General features: G+C 43.5%; 1 long non-coding RNA gene across 3 annotated transcripts; it reads right to left on the minus strand.

Moving 5' to 3' along the window:
* Positions 1 to 9,692: 9,692 nt before the first annotated feature.
* LOC143174699 (uncharacterized) lies at positions 9,693 to 15,580 on the minus strand. Of its 3 annotated transcripts, XR_012998911.1 has the most exons (4): positions 13,430 to 15,580; positions 10,833 to 11,391; positions 9,980 to 10,102; positions 9,693 to 9,894 (listed from the first exon to the last, which is right to left on the minus strand). It is a non-coding gene; the product is annotated as an uncharacterized LOC143174699 (long non-coding RNA). The 3 variants fall into 3 exon arrangements; XR_012998910.1 differs by having other exon boundaries at positions 9,693 to 10,102; XR_012998909.1 differs by having other exon boundaries at positions 9,980 to 11,391.
* Positions 15,581 to 15,584: the final 4 nt, after the last annotated feature.

Consider the following 15,584-nt stretch of genomic DNA (forward strand, 5'->3'; position numbering starts at 1 on the left):
ATCGGCAGTATGGAGGCAAACTGATACTGACGCAGGTGTCATGAAACCTAGAAGTCGACGCATGCTTCGCAATATGTTCGAACGTGTGCAGGGGGCTTAACGATCGCACACGCGCGGCTCGGTCTCGATAAATTCCAGGGCGAAACGGGGAAAACACACGCGGAACACGTAGGCCGGTTGTAATTAATGACAGGTGCCCGGCGCGCTTTAACGAGCTGGGCCGAAAATGGTGGCGCTGTTTCCCACCCTTCTTTCCCACTCCTTTTCCCTGTCGAGCGAGGTTTCCAGGACGCGTCGCAGCTGTATGAAGAAGCGGACCGTTTTGTTCCCAATAAATTCTAGACACGGCCGAACCAGGGCCCCCCGGTCCCCCCGCGGGACCACGTGTATTATCGCTTCGCCTAATAAACCTATAAATTTCCCGGTGAACGCCGACGTATATGCGACGTCCGAGGAAACGGCGAGCCACTTTATGACACGCCTTCTCTTCGCCGAGGCGGGAGATATAAGGCGCGGGTATGAACGTAAAATCGAGCCGCCGCGCCGCGTAATTAAATGAAGGAGTCCCAGCTCTCCCCTCCTTTATTTTTCATCGCGCCGGCCTTGGACTCGGCCCCGAGTCCGGCCTTCCTTTGTCCAAAATGTTTCGTAGTGCTTTCCGTCGTCGTGGTCGTCGAGTCTTTCCTGGTTTTTCGGACGATTCCATCGAATCGACGTGCACGGACAGTGCACGTAAATGGTAACACCGGTAAGAAAACGGTTGATAAAAAGGAAACAGTTTAATGAAATGAATTCGCATAGCGTTAACAGTGGAATCATGGAACAGTCCAGTTGGTTTTTGGATCTTTTGCATAGAAACTTTAAGAATATGTTTATTGAGATTTCGATTGAGTTACGTTTCAGTTTGTCTATTACTAAAAAAGAAATCGGAAATGCGTCTATTGAGTACAAAAAAGTAGCTTTAATATTAAACCCACGCAGTGGTCGCGGTTCGGAGCACGCAATTGCTGATCGGTGGCGCCGCATAGCGGCCGTAGCTTGAAGCTTGAAGCAACAGGTGCTCTGTGGTCGGAGAAGGATAGAAGAGGAGGATGGAGAATGGTAACCGAAGCCACCCTCTGCTGTCGCTTCTACCCTTTCCGAGCCATACGCGCATTAACCCTTTCTCCTATGACATCAAGTCAGACGCGTGACAAAAATTTTTAACTGAATTCGATAAATCTAAATGTCATTTATTTATTTTTCATATAAATGAAACATCACTTGTTAATCTTCAACCTTTAGAGTAAACGTAGACACAAAACGAGCATAAAATTCTTTTCTTTTTCTATTGAATTATTAACGATAAGGTAGTTCTATGAAGCCTCGTTTTAAAAGAAATTATGGGGCAAGTGGTTAAAAATTGCAACATTGTCTTCCGGCGCGCCGGCGAGTCGGTTTTTCTTGCCAACCAATATTTACGCGACGCTCTCTCGGAATACGCTGACGCGGAAGAAAAGGAGGAGTATCGTTGGCATGACGCAGTCAAGTTCGCAACGTGAGACCGCAGAAAATTCATGATCGCGATGCGCAACACCGAAGTACGAACGTCAAAACGCGAAGATGGGTGGGCCGGTCTTCTTCCTCGGCTGATGGTTTAGCATAGTCCCAGAATTTTTTCGCTCGACGACTTGTGTGGTCATCCCAAGCAATTAACAAGTCCTCTACGGACAATGTAAGCATCGATCGATGGTCGATTATCGGCTGATGTCTTTGAGGGATCCATGTTTGATTTGTTCCTTTTTGCCATCAATATCGGGTTTTTTTGACGAGTCAATTTTGGTAATAAAATAATTGCCCAGGAATTTTTTATGAGCACAGGGTTATTTCGATGCTCGTTGTATTGGGTTGACACCGAATTTCGAATTAATCGCTAACGTTTAACGATTGGGTTGTAAGTTAAATTTACCAAATGATTGTCATTTCGATTAAAAACGCGTATAAATTGAACGCGCGAGCGTTTTGACAATTGTACAAATTGAATATTACTATCTTTCATTTTCAAAGTTGCCTTTATTTCGAATATTTTGGGGTATGAATTGTTTAGATTATAAAGGTTTGAAACGGAAAAGGTGATCGACCATTTGGAATGGTTTCCGGGAAACCGGTAGGAGCAGCGTTCTACGTGTATCTCTTTTGTCGACATTTTTCAAAGTCTTCACCGGAACACTTGAAATTTTGAATGAAGCAGCGTGGGCATACATTGTCATAAATTCTGGCACGCTAACGGTATCGAGCCGTAAAAGAAAAGTGACTCGGAACACTATCTTTGAAACGTTAACCGTAACAAGAGTAAAACACGGAGAGTATGTTCAACCGTGCTCGAACAACTCCCTCGTAAAACTTGATTTGTCGCGTGTTAGGAAAAAGATACCGCGTGCCAGTAGTGCGCGTTAACGCTCCTCGCCGCAAATATCAAATTATCACGGAAGCTTTTCTTTCCGCCCGATGAACTACACGCGTTATCGATTGAATCTCGAACAGCGTTTCTCAAACCAACAGCACGCGCCAAATTTTCAGAAAACATTTTCAAAATTAAGAAACTCGGTATTCGAACGTGGCAAGCTTCGTTAAACGAGAAAAGTCAACGAGTATTAAAAACAACTGCAAGATACACGTAGATCTCAGTAAAATGTCGAGATAATCCTAGTAAACTGCACTCTTAGAATCTCAAGTTATCAAAGTAATTGTAGCATTACCTGCAGACACACCTAAGTACAAAGGTGGTAATAGAAATGCATTAACCTAAAACCATTCTTATTTTCATTTTCAGCCTTTCTTTCGAAACTAACTCCTATCTAACAGAAAATGAATTTCTTTAATATGAATAATTTCTTGTAACTTTCTTATTAACCTAGAAACAAGCTCTATCCACCAATTCAAATGTTTAGAATAAAAATATCTGTTTCACTCTTGACTCCTTCGCGTATCGATAACGAAGCAAGTGGTAACAAAGTTCAAGGAGGTAGAGAAAGGTGGATCGAAGGACCAAGGAGGAAGTTTGAGAGACGCTGGCCGTCGAGGTGAAATAAAGAATCTCTCGCTAGCTAACAGCCGCAGTCCATATAAAGCATCCTGTCCCCGGTATCGGGCCGCTATTACGAATATCCTTATTCCCATCAGCGTTTCGAAAACCAGCCTGTCGACAGGTTCACCGGCGGATCGTTTACGATCATGTATTATGCGCACGTGAGGCTACCTGGGGGACATTTACGCCGCGACGTGGATTGGATGTCTCACCATTCGAGTCCCCCGGTCACCTCGAAATGGACGGGACAGGCCTCGATGAGCCGGCCGGGAACGATCCGAGAACGTCGTGCACGCCGAGCCGATGGGGATGGCCGGTGGAGAGCGAGCGTGCTCGCGAGAGTGAGCTCGGCCGCGGAGGCAGGGAGGATCAGCTCGGGTACTCGCGGTTTTTCCGAGCGCGTGGATCGTAATCTTGGTAGACGATCGCTATGCAAACTGCCCGTATTTATAGGCGTGCTCGTGCCAGCTGCCCCGGCGCACAAGGTGTCTACGCGCCGGACGTAGCCGGTTTCCCGGGGCAATTCGTTTCGTTCGGCGACGATGACGAGGAATACGAGGCTGCGACCGAAAGCGCGCGTTGTTTGCCGCGCGAGAGCTCCCGCTTTTGCTCCTTTCCTACTTTTCTATCGTCTTCCTGGTGGGGACGCTGGCGACGGAGATCTTCGGACGAAAGTTACTTTAGAGCCTTCGCGCAGGTCTAGAGAGGATAATTTGGTGGAAGGAGCTTGGAAATTGAAGGCTGAAGAATGTAACGTTTCGTGTATCATATGGGCTACATGAATGCATAATAGCATTTGGAGTTGAAAGTGATATTTACCCTTTGCACTCGCATATCATGATAGAGATGACAATACAGATTGTTATAGAACGTTGGAAATTGTTTGAATAAGTATTACACTTTAAGAGATTATAACAATTCAATCTTATTGTAATAATAATAAATAAGATAAATATAAAACGTTGAATTCTACCGCTGTAAATTACTTTAATCAGTTTCCCTAAAAATAAATATAAGTTTACACGAACCGACATTGAAAATAAACCGAGTGTATAGGGTTAATATACTAATATTATTCGTTATGAGTCGTAAGTTATGAGTTTTTGTTGGGAAGTTAGATTTTCTTCCTGGATTTTGATGGGTAAATACAAGTATAAGAACCTATTTAAGAAAGTAGGTGTGGCTGTGGACTGTAGATTAAATAATTCCCCGCTAGATCGAACTTCCGCTCGCGCATAATTAAGATAATAAGATTTTGAATACACGGTTGCTCGGACGGACCATGAATCAGTGGGAAATCGCTATTAACACTTCCGAAACAACAGGATAACCTCTAGTCACGTACCTTGAATCCTGTTTCCCTGGCTGGTGCCTTCGCGGAGGGGCTCGGTCTGCGCAAAGTCACAGGCAGACCTCTTAAATTCAATTAAGCGACCCTCGAAACCAGTGGAACCCGATCCCAGATCACTAATCATCTTTCGCCCTTTCCCGCTGCACTCACGACACGATTATAAAGTGTAAATGAAGTAATCCCCTGGCAGAGCCGTGTTCCTCCTCGACAACATGTACAGGGTGATTCGAAAGTATCGTTGAACATTCTACGAAGAGGAAAGTACTTTGACATCTGTACGTTTAGCACCCAGTCTTCTATTTTCTTACTCGCGCTGTTAAACGTTTCAATTCGATATCGATTGTCTCACACATCTCAATCATTTCCAAACAATTCGGAATAGTGTTGTTAAAATCAGCTCTGAGCCAGTTTTGAAAGTTGCAGCCGTGATTCGAGCTTTCAGAGCTTAGGCTTTCAAGGCTCGAGTCTTGAAAATATTGAAAGAAAGAAATTTTAAATGCCTGGAGGATTGAGCTTTAAATTTTAAATTTACTATTCCGTGTCAACATAGCAACAGACGGTTTGAGCCTCCAACTGTCTTCAAATATGACTCGAGCGGTGAAGGTTCTAAATGCTCAGTTGCAGTTCTTAAAGCTTCAAAGCTGTCTTGTAACTTCTTAGACTCCAGCGTCAATGAATGCCAAGCCAGCAACACCTAGCCTTTAAGGTTAAGCCTCGAAGCTTCGAAGACTCGAGCGTTTTACAACGCTATCCCCGAGCACTGTTCTCAACAAATCCGCGCAACGGCGGTGCACGCGTGCTCGCGCGAACAGGTAGCTCACGAGCAACAGGTTATTGAATGCGAGCACGGGCCGGCGGCCTCACGTTCGACTAGCAGTAGTCCTAGCAAGGCCGACCGGCGCCGTGAAGCGCTTATTAGAAAGTCCCAATGCACCGGCGGTATGCGATTGTTCGGAACGATTGTGTCTTATTTAGATTCCTACCGCATTCTCGGTGTTCCTTTCGGGGGCCCCGTGTCGTTAGCGAACCGCGCCCGGCAGTTTTCAGAGCGGCGACAAGCGTTTTCGTGACGCGGCGCGGGGCCCGTTCGTAACGGGCCCCGGCCGACCGGCCCGTCGCCTTGTATCGCCGGTCCAACGGCTATTGTGTCGACCACCGGCCACTACCGGCTACACGCAGCCTCTATCTCTCTTTCGTTCTTCGATCCGGCCGAACGGTTCCAGCCGTTGCGCGAAGCGCGCCACACGTGCCCTTCGCGTTTCTTACGCTACACTCCGCAAGGACTCGTACTTTTGATCCCGTTTCTAGGACGCGGGGCGCTCACGCATGGGTTGAGCCGCGATTTCCGTACTAGGGAGTGACCAAATGAGAAACGAACAAAGAGAAACGAAGGACAATCCTTGAAGAAGTTTGAATTCTCGAAAATCTTATCGGGCAATTCAAGATTTCGATCTAGTCGTTTGAGAATCCGTTTTTTACTGTTCGGTTGATTTTGACTATGAAATCTTCCCGAGTTATTTCTAGTCTTCTTAGTACCAATGAAGTTTAATCTGTAATTACTGCTGCGCGGAGATTCGATTAACTTTCACTCACCATTAACCGACATTTGAATTATTTTTGTAACCATGATCTCCACTTGAAAACTGATATTTTTCGTAAAAATATGGAAACTTCTGCTAATATTTGAAGCAGTGAGAGAACGATCACTTAACCCTTTCGGCGTCTAAGGTCTTTGCAAAAGCCCAATTGAAAAGTGCTAAGCAGTGCGAGCGCGCTTCTTCTGTTTCAGCTGTGAAGCTGAATTTTCACATAAACCAATTCTAAATAGTGCGATCGTTCCATTTTTCTATTTCCAAGCAGGTAATAAACAAGGTAAAAATAAATAATTAGAAGGAGGACGAATAAATAAACTTGTTTTGATTCTACTAACCGATAGGCTGGCACTTTTAGGCAGTGTAACGGAGAAATGCAATTGGCCGCTTGACACTGAAACGCTTAAACGACTATGGGCCTCACCTAGAACCACTGTGAGACCTTACGGGGGGTGCCGTGGGAGCTTTACTCACGGGATCCCCGGTAAGAGACGCGTAGCGGTGAGAAGTAACCACCGGCGCGTCCCGCCGTTCTTTTTTCTCCCCCTTATTATATCGGCGATGATGAAGTACCGGCCGGGTTACCTAATGCTCGCACAATGGCGACAACGGCGCGTTCCATGCGCCGCGCATAAATCTCCGAACAACGGGCGTATGTGTGCCGGCCGCGCGCCTCACGGACGCCGGCGTTATCTCGCGATGTATCGCGGCACCGCTCGCTAAATATGTTATAAATCCTCCGGTGAAACATTAGGGAATGCTTTGAATGCGCCTAATGCCGGACGTTGACTTTTCCTCCCGCTGGACGCGACGAGCTCTACCCCAGCGTCTTTCTTCCACAGCCGGCCACGAAACGCCGAGTCGAGATCCAAATCGATAAGCCCTGGAATTTCCGGCGATACACGACGATCCGTGGAAAGAAAGTCCCGTCCATTCACGGGAGAGAGGATTTCCCGCGTCGAGGGAATGTCCACCCCTTTGTAGGGGTATTCTCCTTTGAGGAAGTCGTTTTTTGATCACCTTTTAGATTATGCTTGAGTTAAAAACCAATAACGGTAGGAACTTTGAATTTCGAATTTATAATTGCGACTTTTCCGATTAAACTACTGCTTCGATTAACACTTAACACGTTCGTGAGCACGGGCACATTTAAAATACCCTTACTGCGGCCCGTGCTTTTCTTGCAATTGTTTCGTGTGAAACAATTGAATGTTATTCATATCATTTTTGAACATTTAAAGCATAGTAAATGGCATTTTACATATATATGTGTGATATGTTGATATAATAAAAGCTACAATAGAGTATACCACACGCTAAATGTCGTATGTCGTTACCTCGTCACCTGAATTTGGGTGGCATTATGTTTTATATAAACTGACAAATTTATTGTTTTGATGACGTATCAAGAGAACCGAATTTACCATGATGCATGAGATATAAGAGCAGCAAAACAATCGCTACGAAGATTCTTGTTTATAGTTTCCGCTGCGTTAAGTGAACTGCTTCGCCTATACGGGAGTATCGATGAGTATTTGTTTGGCAGTCAACGTGTTAAAGGGTAACTAAGGGTAGCCCGCAACAATAAATATTATATAGAATATTATGTACAAAGATTTTGCAGAGGAGAATCGTCTTGGATGATTCAGATGCGATGTAATACAAGCCAAAGCTCATGTTTCTCGACCGCGGCGTTGTTGAACACATCCCACACACGCGATCCTTTCTTTTTTACAATGGGCGACGGGGTTCCCGGCAGCAAAGGTGCGAGCACTAAAGTTCGCGAAAAAAGAAATACGGTCGGCCGGCGTACAATGTCGCCTCCCGACGACGTTGCGCAGGAATGATTTATTTATGAATCCGCGCGCGAGGAATCATTTATTCGCCACGTATCCCGATGATTTAAAACTTAGACATCTTCAGTGAAATTTATAACGATAATACGTCGGTGGTTGGGAACGCGGCGCGACGACAAAACGGGAAAAACGGGGACGTAAATCATTACTTTCTGATGGTAATTGCGTGAGTTACTGTTTCGTCGCGACACGACTCGCGATCGCGACGGGGAAATACTCCTTCAGACGATTCGACACGAATCCTTGCCTAGCTAATGAAATTTCTATACATTTTCAATGAATCTCAGTGACGTTTCTCTTGCCCTTCTTGACAAATCAACTCTAACCTTTCGTTTCGAAGAAAACGTTCAATGGTTTTCTTATCACTGAAAATCAGGGTACGTCGAAATCTTCACTCACTTTCCCACTAATTCCAGTTAAATCTGTAGAAGAAAGAAACTTTCTGGTGTCGAAGCTTGAACTAGATTTTTAGAAAGTATGACAAATGTATTGCATATATGATATTAAAACTAGACGTTTCTATCACATATCGTGTAGCGAAAAGTATGTACCGATATCTAGCTGAATTCCGGCACCTTTAATATTCCATATCCCAAACATTAGTCGTTAACTTGAGCTAAAAACCTGTCGCGATTAACGTTCCGAAAGGGGTACTGCTAGATTAATCAATTTTCATTTCCTCTCACCCAATTTTCTATTAGTCTTATTTACTAATTTCTAATTTCCTAATGTTACTGTTCTATAAATTTAGTGAAACTATAAAACTGTATACTAGAAAAACATCTTTTCATCTCCTAACGTCATCTCCCAATTCTAACATATCCAGCACAAGAACAAGTCCTAAAATCAAATGCCGAAAATACCATTTCCTAGATTATACGTCGCAAGGAAGCCTTGTTTCGACGAGTTCACCTGAAAAAGGGTAAGATTGTCGCTCGCGATGCACGGTGCACGCGTTCACGCGACTTCCTCCCCTGGGTTTGTCCCGCGCGGTATAATGGGCTGTAAATAACCGTTTTCTCGGCTCCGTGCTACGGGCGGAATATTGTTTGCGATGGTAATTGTAATCTTTCCCGGATCTCATTTGCTGGCTTTCAGCCGCTAATATACGGCGGCTTCGTAGCACGGGGCCACGGCCCGGCCATAATTCACTGAAACGCAACAACAAACAGTTCATCTAGACCGGTGGTCGCGTGGGTGCAGCGCAACGTTTCACTTTGCCCGGGATCCTCCCTCCTCGGCGCCCCGCGTTTTCTCTGCGTCGCGTCGACGCGATCTCGCCTCGGGTTTCTTCGATTCCCGAGACGTCTTAGTTGGGTCCAATTACCGTGGGGGGCGTTTTATAGAGACGTCCCGTGATTTGCGATTGTCTCCCTACGATGGAGAAAATTGATTCGTTGGGGAATCCTCCTCCCGACATCCGCACTGCTCGCGTGCTCGTGGATGAATCGACTGGTCTAATCGATTTCGAATACGGAAGTTGAGAGCCGACTTTTTTTTCCAAAGAAACATTACATCGTGAATATCATTGGTACCTAATAGAAAAGAATATATTTATGTGAGGCCCGTGGACATTACTCGATTTGTAAAAGATTCTTTTGTTTTCGACATAAGACGACGGGAAAGCGAAGGCAAAGTAGGAAGTTGCTCGAAGAACCTCGCCGAAGGTATTTCTGTGGCGTTGTTGAAATTATAACAGATTTTTAACAAATGTTACAAATAAACATTTTTGCTACGCACATATTTCTATAGTAAATTTTTTATTTCGATAGACTGGTAACATTGGCATTAAATCTACAAAAGGGAATTCTTCTGAATTAGCGCAGTAAGGTTCTATAAACCTTTAGCAGTAGAAAGGTATATACCGTTGTGCTTTTTCTAACCGGAATTGTTTAAAACGTCATATTTACTTGGTCAGTGGTAATGATAGTTTTCGTAGCATTTTTATAATTTACTTAAAATTGTATAGGCTTGGTTTCTTGTTTGAACTTTTGACTTCTTTATTTATAGATCCTATATTTCTCGTTTCTATAAAATGAATTATGTACTTATAGTTTTATATATTTGTCACTTTATGAATGAACTGATATCATTGTTTTTCATGGTACTTTACTTCTATTTAACGTTGAAACAAATGTATTGCATGTATTCCAAGGAACCGATCCTTCGTGTAAATCGAGGAATGGGTGTACTACATTTTCTTTTTAACATTGTGTATATTTTCTCGCTGCATTTCCTATGTTTATGAAAGTAAATACGCGTAAAAACAATAGTTACATAGGCATGTGTGCAAGATTCAATGTATCACTACAGACATTCGGTTTTAAACCTTCATTGTAAATGTTCGCAGTTCGAGCACTTCGCTGCGTGCGTATGCGTACAACAATGAATAATATTATTTCGTGCTCGTCTGTAAACTGGAATTTACGCTCAAGGCTCCGACGCGTCGTGAAGGATAAAGGCGCGAATGATTGTCGATCGCGTTTTCATGAATATGTATACACGCTGCATTCGCCTCGAGGGAGAAATAATGGAAAGTTTTCACGCGCGCCTCGGAATTAATTCAATTAACGAATTAAATTTAATAATTAAATTTAGTATCGCGTGTCAAGGTCGAGATTTCGTATCACGCGCACGCGATGCGCTTTTGCGGTCCGTCAAATTTATTTATATTATTTTGTAGCGTACGACGAGCTGTTGCTGTATCTTACAAAAAACGATTTTATTAACGATATTAAGTGTGAGTGCCCGAAAAAGTAGAATAGTAAAGATAAAGGTGTATAATGAAAATACACTTTCTTACGCGGTAAATTAGAACACTATTTATGCGGTGGTTTTTACGCGCAATCTTAATTTACGCGATCCAAATTTAGTAACACGGAATAAAATATACTTCTGTTTTCTGAAATGTCATTATTATTATTTTGTTTCTATGTGAAATAAATGTGTATATCTAAAACACATACCAGCTTTTCTTTCCGATATTTTGTTTCCTCTTGTACTGACATATTCTATTTACACGATTGCCATTCGCGTGAAACGAATCCATGTGGAGCCGAGTTTCGCGTAAATCGAGAGTCAGGTGTATACCAATCTAAAGTGGGATTTGAAATTGAATTTTTAATAAAAGGTGACAATGCGTTTTCTCAACACGAGTCGAACGTTAATAGGCGACAGTTACAAAACGGATTACGTCGGAACGCATTTCAGTCACGGGGGCGCACACCTTGTGACAATGCCGGGGCGCGCGAACACGTCGGTAAACGCTGCGATTAGCAATTAAACGGAATGTTAATTGGAGCAACAGTATGTGAAACGCGTGCGGCGGAACGTCGCGTATAGTCAAATTGATTTTGCACGGTAGTTCACCGTGCACGGTATTTAGAACAGATACTAATCGTGTTGCAGTGGTGAGCGCTCGTTCGAGCCTGTCTGTAAACGTTGCACGAACAAATTGCCACTGAAATTAATCGTCGTCTCTTTCCGCGTCCAGTTTTTTTTCACGTTGATAACAGTTAAATATTCCTGTAAATGAATGTTATACAGAGTGTTAACTTTAATTCGAGCATCGAAAATTATTTGTGTTATTATCGAAAGTAAGGAAAAATTGCTAAATAGGATGCATATGGTTTTAAAGCGTGCATCTAACAGTGATGAAAAGGAATCTTGCGAAGAATAGTCCATTTAGTCATTTTTCTTACTTTCAATAACAGCGGAAATAATTTAAATATTAATGGTTTATATATTAATATTATATGTATAATTTTATTTCATCTGTCTATCATTCATTCCATTCTCATTATATTCGTTCAATTCCGCACACATTTTATTTTTCTTACTTTTCTTATCTATCATTCTCAGTCATTCTATTGCACATTTGTTCCTTGTATCATTTAAAATTCATTCTAATATCATCTTTGGCTGTTTTATTACACTAAGTGTTCTAGTATTCCCATGTGTGTTCTAGTATTGCGCATTGTACAATTTTTTTTCTTCTCTCAATCAGTATTCATTTTCATTGTCAAAGTTTCCATACCTCACACTTACTATAATAGTAATTTTTAACTGTCCTTGATTCTATCTTTTTTTAAGTACTCTGGTGTCCCTACTATGTAAGTGAATATTTTATAATGAAAAAGAACCATACGCTGCGTTACTGGCATACTGTGTAAGTACATACGTGTTGCATTAATTATTCATTGAACCATCTTCGATCTAAACCTCGCTTTACGTGAATACAGAAAGAAATGTAACAATTGTACAGAAAAGATTGATTCACCCTATTTGCGTGAATACCTTAAAATCTATAGTCGAGAGTGGCATCGCTTAAAGCAAAATATCATTCTTAATTATATATATTGGGGTTTTAAAATGTTATTTTTGTAATTATTATAACATTGTTATGATTCTTTTCGTGGCGCTCACTGGGGTCACTTCGTTATTAAGAATTTACCAAAATACGAAGGTAGACTCCCAATTCATCTATATCCACCTTTAATTCATACCATAGCAATTAATAATAGATTTATTGCGGGACAGAGGAAGTTATAAAAATTACATGTCATTCTACTATTTTGGGTTTAAATTGAACACTATATTTCTATTATTACTTCCTACATTCCAAATTAAAAGTGAATGTAGATAAATTGAGAATCTCCTTTCGTTTTCTGCTGAATTATTAACAACAAAATTATCCTAGCAAGTGCCACAAAAGAAATCATACAACAGCAGTGCAATAATGACCAAAAAAGAAACATTTTCAGACCCCCATAGAAGAATTCAACGATTTCAAATCCGAATCTCTTTGCATCGAACGAATCTCGCCACACGAATACCCAATAGACCGCGTTTAGTCTTCGAACTCGCCCACGCGTCGCGGCGGCCACTTGCCGATAATAAACGTCCACCGGTCGTTGATGGGATTCCGGCGATCGCACGGTCGGTAAACAGATGTATCGGGTCCTCGAAAACCGTATCGTCCGTCCGCGACAAGTGATTCGCGAAAACTCATTAATATGCGCGTGCACGATAAAACGATCGGCCGGGCTGTCCGCCGGTGCCGTGAGACGTTAATTACAATTAGAGCGATAATCGTCGGCCGCTCGTTTTCCAGGCGGAACGGCCGTAAATTACCGATCCCCGGCCCGGCGACGTTTATAGGCAATGACCCTGGCCGATCCCCGCGAAATATTCCCCGGACGTCGAGGAGCGCCCCTCGGACACGACGGAACCTCCTCGGCTGGGTAACCGGGCATAGACGCGCCACGATTAAAGGTACGTCTAACGACGCGCTGCCTTTCGTCGGCCGTAAACTAGAAAGCGGCCGGGACATTATGGACGATGAAAAAAACAATCGTCGAAATAAACTGCGTAACGAATGAGAGAGACGCTCGTTCCGAGGGTAGCCCCGTCCTATTCCTATCCGTAATAAAATTTCGATCGTGACGCGTGCGCCGCGATAAGCGCATCCCTGCGGAACGCGGCGAGCGTTGTTAACGTAACTCTCCCCGCCATTCCTTTTCTTTACCTGCCCCGTAACCTTTTATTTTCCTCCCCCCCTTACCTCTTTTGCTTTCTTTGCCTCCTCCTCGCCTTCATCGTTTTTTTCGTTCGTTCGTTCATTTCGTTTTATCCCGATAGAATGATGTGCCGGACGAGAGCCGCGTTTTCGTTTTCATGCACGAACGGTCGCTTGATCGCGACCGAACCGCCGCACTACTAGCTTCGCGAACGGTTATACCCCACCGTGGACGCGCGGGAAACGATTCTACAGTTTAACGACAGTCGATTCTTTATTGCGTAGACGCTCGAGTGCCATGCCACGCTTGTTGGTTGGCTTCTTGCCCGCGGTAAGTCGGGTGCATGCGGAGTTTAGAAAACTGCTGAAAAATGTAAGTGATACAACGAATCGGATTGAACGCTTGATTTTTCAATGTGCACTCTGTTTAAATTGAATACTCATATTTGATTTAATGAATGTAAATGATCTTTTTATTGCAGGGTTTCCCCTTAAAGTCGCGCGGCTTCCATTTCCGTGTACTCGAAGCGTAAAATGCCCTAAACCGCGTGAATCTCGTAACCTATGCACACGAGCGATGTGATCCTGCTACGACACCGCAACGACGACATTGTGCGATCTTGAAAAAAGAAAGGCGTAAAGATCTCTTATTCTTTTCTTTTAGACAAAATAACTTTGTTTCTCTGTTACTCCAAAACAATCGCGTTGCTCGCGTGCACAGGCTCTGAATCTGATGTCAGAACGAGAACACCGCGAACGTTTCTGGTCGAAATTGGTCGGCGAGGCTGCGAAATGAAGCGGCGACGATCGAAGACCAGTCTTGTAACTCCGAGCGAGCAACAGTTCCATCACGCGCGCGCGTGTGTACAAACGAACGGTTAGTTATACGAGGAACCCGTGAATTGATTTATTCGAGCGTCGCATTCCCGGACACTATCTCACGACCTTAAAAGCGGCTAAACGATTCAATTTGTAGTAATTATAATGCAACCGGCCTGTTCTGGGGGCTGGCTGGTTGACCGACCGACCGGCCGGCCGGTCGACCGGGGTCTCGGGAGTGCGCTTTTTTTCATTGGGACCACTTAAGATGCGACGACGTTTCACGTGTGGGCGTACGGCCGGTCGAATCGGCCGAGCGCCTCGTCCCGACAATTTCGAGCTAATCTAAACGATATTGGACCGGAGGACGTTAAGCACGGTCTCCACGACGAGAAGTTCGGCCGTACGTTATCGTCGCGGACGTGTACGAAGGGACCTGTCTCGGACGACTATTAACGCTAGAACTACCGAGCAGACGAACTGATTTTGACCAATTTTTCTATAGGAACTGTAAGAGTTCTGTTGGAATTTCAATTGATTCAAAATTCAGTTTGCGTGTTTCAAGCAGAGTCGACTACTATGTTTCTTAAACGAAAGTACATCTCTCATCTTATTTCGCCATACGTTGCATCACACGTTTCTTCCCGCAGTCGTATTTTTTATACCAAATTCCAGCAAAGATCGTTAAGAATACTATAGTGTCTATGAATCCAGCGTAGTTTAGGATATTTTTAAAAAGCGTGAATTGCGAAGATGAGTGTGAGCAAAGGGCAATAAAAGTGGAAAACAGTAACGGTAGAGGGAAAGTGGCCTGCACAACGTCGCAGGCCCAAAGTTGCCAGTTGAGCTCTGAAGGGTTGTATTCGAGAGTTTGTCCAGATTGTGAACGAGAAGAATGCTTCTTGGGAAGGGAATGATTTTTTAGTACAAATGTCGGAAAGAAATTCGTGCGTTGGCCTTCGTAACAATTAGTTGTAAAGTTGACTGTTGCTCGTGGAGGCAAGGAATTGTGTTGTACTTAGCCGTTACAGATATAATTGTGTGTTACATTTAACCATTACCTATTTCAATATTAATAAACATTTATATTCATTTAGTTTATACATTCCTGTGTTATTTCCGGTCTATGTACACTATAATACGGATTTGCCGACATAGAAAAAGGGAAGCTTAACGCGCAGACGGTATCGAAGCTCGATCTCGAATTTTTTATACAGAGGACAATGCGAGACTTATACCCACAGTTTCATTAGTTCGGATATTTTCCAGGGAGTGATAAACGTGTCACGGGTTTCCATGGAAACGGGAATAAAATCTCTTCCGTATTGCGGCCGCGGCCGCGAGAGCGGATCCGCTGGCCACGCAGGTGGTCCGGCGATAA

The sequence above is a fragment of the Nomia melanderi genome, chromosome 7 (assembly GCF_051020985.1).
Source record: "Nomia melanderi isolate GNS246 chromosome 7, iyNomMela1, whole genome shotgun sequence".
NCBI classification, from domain to species: Eukaryota; Metazoa; Arthropoda; class Insecta; order Hymenoptera; family Halictidae; genus Nomia; species Nomia melanderi.